The sequence below is a fragment of the Limulus polyphemus genome, unplaced genomic scaffold, assembly GCF_000517525.1.
Source record: "Limulus polyphemus unplaced genomic scaffold, Limulus_polyphemus-2.1.2 Scaffold948, whole genome shotgun sequence".
Taxonomy (NCBI): domain Eukaryota; kingdom Metazoa; phylum Arthropoda; class Merostomata; order Xiphosura; family Limulidae; genus Limulus; species Limulus polyphemus.
In genome coordinates, this window is record NW_013666558.1 from 333,836 (window position 1) to 339,826 (window position 5,991).

Genomic DNA, 5,991 nt, shown 5'->3' on the forward strand with positions numbered 1-5,991 from the left:
CAGATTGATATCTAAAACTATTCTGTTACATTATAAACTTGGTTTGATAATACATAGTTATATATTAATTCTAAAATTTTTATGATAAAATTGAGCCAAGTTTTACGGAATATAACTACGTTATTTCAAAACTAATGAGCAGAAAGAGTAAACAGCATGCACGATAATATCGATCTTTCTCAATAGATACGTATGTAGTTACATGCGTGTTTGTTGCACAAAGGTCCCGAGTGTACTTGTACATCTGTACGTTGATATATGCTGTACAACAGATGAACGAGTTATCTACATAAAAATTTATAACGAAGCCACTAGTATGCACGTCGTCTCGGTTATAACACACGATTCTTTACCCTTAATTATAGCAGAAACACCAAAGCTATAATTTCAGTTCCAACTTACGTTGTAACCTTAGCCCCGAGATAAGTAGTACGGAATTAATTTAGCAGCCAAATCTTATACTTGTCGATCTACGATACTTCTGTGGGTTCGTATACAAGTAAAGGTTTATATGTTTAGTAACGATGAGTCTTTGTACTGAATTCCAACTGTCTATACGTGACCTTCTTGTACGTCGCCAGGGTGGTCCAAAGCAAATGTGTAGTAATCACACTTAAAGCATCAACGGCCCCACTAAAATCACCCGCGAAATTACGGGGTTGATTCTTGCGTAATAAATCAGAGAGGCAGGAAGATTTTAACCGCTAAACATAGCCTATGAGTACCGAAATACCAACAAGCGATTTATTGACTTGCCGCACTATAGTACCGGCCTATAGTGAACAGGTAATATATGCACGTGTGATTGAGACAGGTCGTTCGGGGACAAATTACGAGTCTCAACAGAAGAACGATATGATCACAATAAGAATGAACCTGGGTGAATATAATAGATTATAAATGTATATACACATATTTACATAAGTACATACTACTAACATAGCTATTTCACTTTATAGGTACTGGCGTTCGTGTGTATATTACCTTCTTTTTCCCCCCATCATTGTCGTTATTATTATGGAATCTAATATCGTGTTAAAGAATCTCGATTACAGCTTCAAGAAAATCTACAATCAAAAAACACTGGGCCAAGAGTATTGTGCTTATTTGCATGCAAACCACTAACGGTTCCACAAATGTGACTTAACTTCTAATGATATGTATAGTATTTAAATAACGAGTTATCACAGTCGTAAAGTTTTACAATAAAATAACATAAAAGCAATTAAGATCGACATACCCTGGGTGCAGTAGTAACACTATAAATCCAATTCACTTTTTTCAGAATGAAGAGATGTCACTGATATCTTTTGATCTTTTTCCTTCCTACAGTGGAAATACGTAATCAAACTACATGAAACTTAATACACGCTTTCCAAATAGTATTTAGTTTCTGTTTAAAAAAATGATTTAGTATTTATCTTTTGTGAAAACTCATTAAAGATTCTTTCATCCTTAAATTTCGTTTATTATCATTGTTAACAATAATGTTGAATTTTAGATATACAGTCATCCAAGAACATTGGAAAGAAAGTTTAGGTGTTATTGGTGAATGACGCCCACTAACAGGAACTATCTCACCAGCTGGTGAGAAGGTGGGCTCCGAACGGTGAAGTTGACGATAAAGATGTGTGGTAAATCTCTCCAAGCCAAGATAAATAGTCACACAGCAACAGTGGCTCACAGGTTTGAACAGAACTGATGGATGAGCTGCCAATAGAAATTTGTTGCTCTGCTGCCCTGGATGTCGAAGTCCCTGAGAATACCTTCAATTCTATGTTCACGACGTCGAGGACATCTAAGATTGGTTATGGTCAGAAATCCGTGATTGAGGCAAAGCAAATCCCCCCATCCCAAAGTTCAAACTTACAGAGATAGAGGACTTAGACTATTTCCTGAAGCGTTTCTGGAAAGTAACTGCCTGGAATGGCTGGACTCCAGAACAGTCTACGCAATGTCTGGTACCGAGTCTAGGTGGTCTGGCTGTAGACCCCATAGAGCACTTGAGTGAGAAGTAACTGTGAAACAGTCATTACCAAGTTGTGCTCTAGATTCGACCTGGTGGAAGACAGAGCAATCTATTGGGCCAAGTTCAAGGCTTGGAACAGGAGTTTCACAGAAAGCTTTTCTGCTTATATGGATGACCTGTACTGGTTGCACAGTAAAGCTTACTTTGCAGTGACCTTAGCAACAATATTGTGTCAGAAGAACCCAGTGAAACAATGTGACATCACATGGGCATGAGAGAACAAAAGCAGTTTCTGTGGTGATGGGATACGATGTCGTAACTGTTAACTGGTTTAAAAAATAGGAAGAAGCATCTAGAAACAGTTGCAGTGGCTTCCTCTTGGAAGGCCATCCTACCAACGTTCCCACATCATGCCAAGCTCTACACCAGATGAGGATTAACTAACCAGCCACACATCCTGCCATTGCAATGCACCCACACTAGTATCCAGTGAATCTGTATGACTGTCTTAGTCCTCTCATATTTTACGTTTCACAACCTATACCAATTATGCATCTAGCTGGATGTCATCCTAGAAGAGAAGAGCAAAGCACATGCTTTTTCTATTGAGCTAGGGACGCTTTTGAGTGAACAGTTTATAACTTGCAGAGCAGCAAGGTAGACAGTTTTGACTGCTGGTATATCATGTATAGAATAACCAACACCAGGTGGTGAATACTGGGCCAGAAAACTAGAGGAGCCTCAGTACAGCCTGATCACTAATTTGAAGGAGTGCAATAAAGAATCTGCACCAAAAAGTGTGGTGGTCATCCAAGCTTTTCAGGGTTGGATGGGTCTTGGTATGTGCCAATTAGAGTACAAGGATGAGAGGTAAAGTTCTTGATTGATAAAGGAGTGGCTGGAATACTAGAAGATCTTGCAATACGTCAGATAATCCGAGCAAAACCACCACCACCAAGACAACTAGACACAAACTTCATTCTGGCAAATGGAGGTAAACTAGACGTGAATGGAGAGATCACACTCTAACTATGTCTAGGTATTGCCTTACAGAATAAAGGTAGTCATCACCAACTTCATTTCTGGCATCAATATCCTTGGAATGTGTATACTGATTAGCTTTACCTGTGCAACTGGTGAACTGATGCTTTGCAAAAGAGTTATCCGATGTCAGCCAGATTGACTCCTTAAAGTGTGGGAGAAGAAGTCACAGTAATCCGTGTACACAAGTGATATTTTGTGGTTTAGCATGGACAAAGTCCATTGCATGAAATAAGTTATTTCCTGTCCAGAAAGCGAGTAGCATTAGCTTTAGCAGTTAACTGTATGAAGGAGGGGGATGACGTCCTAATGTTGTTTTATGGATGATCGGTTATCCAGCTACATGAGCCCCCAGTGGCAAAGCGGTATGTCTGCGGGCTTACAGCACCAGAAATTGGGTTTTGATACCTATGGTGGGCAGAGCACAGATAGCCCATTGTGTAGTTTTGTGCTTCAAACAAATAAACAAACAATCCAGCTGCATGCTGTAATAGTCGTTGGCCCAGTAAGCAAAGTGGAGGCAATAAATGCTAACAGTAATGCTAGGACTGCATCCATAGTACAGTCTCTGAAAACAGATGCACTGTTACCAACACATCTGAGTTCACTAGTTGAGGATTGTGCAGACAACCTAGATTCAATGCTACAACACCAACTCAGTGACTTTTTGGCAGAATATGTTGATGTATTTGTGGAACTGGATATGAAACTGGATCAAACAACATCCTATAGATACAGGTGGTGTAGTGCACGTTCAATTAAATAACTACTACATAGGCTTCTCTAAAGCACTACGGATGTAGCCTTTGGATGGGGGGGGGGGTTGCATCACATTAGCCACAATTTGTGTCCGACTTCTCCATTATCAGCTCTCACTAAATTGGAAACGCACTTCAGAAAGCGTAAGAAATGTGAGCAAACATTTCAGTCCCTGAAGTGTACTATAAAAGAAGCCACATTTTTTATGTATCCACAAGATTGTAAGTTCCTGTTAGACACCAATGCCAGTAATAATGGAATCAGTGAAGTATTACTGCAGTTACGGAAGAGTTTGTTTGTTTTTAGGTAAGCACAAAGATACACAATGGGTTATTTGTGCTGTACCCACCACGGGTATCGAAACCCGGTTTCTAGCGTTGTCACGGAAGAGTGTAGAACGTGTTATCGTGTACACTGGTGGAATGCTCACGAAGCTACACGATGGGCTATCTGTGTATCGAAACCCGGTTTCAAGCTTTGTTCCGGAAGAGTGTACACTAGTCAAATGCTCACAACTTCTGAATGCAGATATTGTACGATATCTAACTGATAACTGTCTTTGTGTCAATCATTTCAACAGTGAACTTTTACCATACAAGTAGTATTGCTAGTGTTTTGAACTTTTAAAAACCCTAATAACAGCACACTGGCTAACAACACTTCAGGAGTATGATTTTACTCATACATTATTGCCTGGGTCTGCAACACTGAAAGACAGATGGATTGTCTTGTCATATGGGAAGAGCGTATCCATTCCTAGTGTCCAGATTCTGGAAACAGTGTGGAAGTCGAGACTATTTCTGCCATAGCGATGACAGGCCATACAGTAGGCGGTTCAATCATTGGATGGATGACATGACTTACACTTCTCCAGATTCTGGAAACAGTGTGGAAGTCGAGACTATTTCTGCCATAGCGATGACAGGCCATACAGTAGGCGGTTCAACCATTGGATGGATGACATGACTTACACTTCTCGAGCTTCAAGCAAAGCAACTGAAGGACTCAGACCTAGTGTGGACACTCCTTACCATTCACCAAGACATAGCACGGCCAGCTAATACTGAGGAATGGGGCATGGAGGCACGTAACCTTTGGCATTGGTACAAACAGGAGTGTGTCCTGTCCCACTTTTATCAATCAATGAGCAGAGGTTCTCAGTCTAAAACGAAAGCTGTAACTACGTTGTCTGTAAAATTGAAGATTTGAAGAAACTGTAAATAGGTCAGGTGTTTTTGAGTAAAATAAAGAACAAAGATTTGTTTTTTCTCTAAAGAAGCAGAATATTTTAAACTCATAGTTGGTATCACTACGTACCAATAAGTTTAAAATCATGAAAAGTGTACCAAAGAAAAGACCTTAAAAAACACCTGATTAATTATGTTATTATTTATATCGAAACTATAGTATTTTCAATTATCACTTTAAAGATATCATGTTTTTAAATGACCCGAATAATTTTCTTCACAATCATCCAGTATCGACTTTCAACATTCTAAACCACGGATTCAACCTCGAAGAAAACATCCAAGAAAAGGTCTTTAAAAAGTGGTATTCATGATAAACAAACAGAGAGAAGTATGCATAATCTATTATTAAATATTCACGTTTATTGTAGACAAAGTCATGTTAGATGTTGATAATTATGTGGACTTCTGTGTTATGTTTTTAAACAACACTTGTAACTTGTGTCGTCTAGTTTCTTTCTTTCTTTTTACATAATGTTCATTTCTTTTAGGTGTCCTAGAGATTTTAATTTTGGAATTCGAGGAATACTAGTCAAATATGATCAGTTTGGTAATGGAAGAAGTTTCCCTTAAATCTAGAAATAATGAAACGATTACTACTTTGGATCCTATATATACTTCTAGAATAAAACAAACACACACCTGGAAATAATGAAACAGTCACAACTGTGGGTCCTATATATACTTCTAGAATAAAACAAACACACACCTGGAAATAATGAAATAGTCACAACTGTTGGTCCTATATATACTTCTAGAATAAAACAAACACACACCTGGAAATAATGAAACAGTCACAACTGTGGGTCCTATATATATACTTCTAGAATAAAACAAACACACATCTGGAAATAATGAAACAGTCACAACTGTGGGTCCTATATATACTTCTAGAATAAAACAAACACACACCTGGAAATAATGAAACAGTCACAACTGTGGGTCCTATATATACTTCTAGAATAAAACAAACAC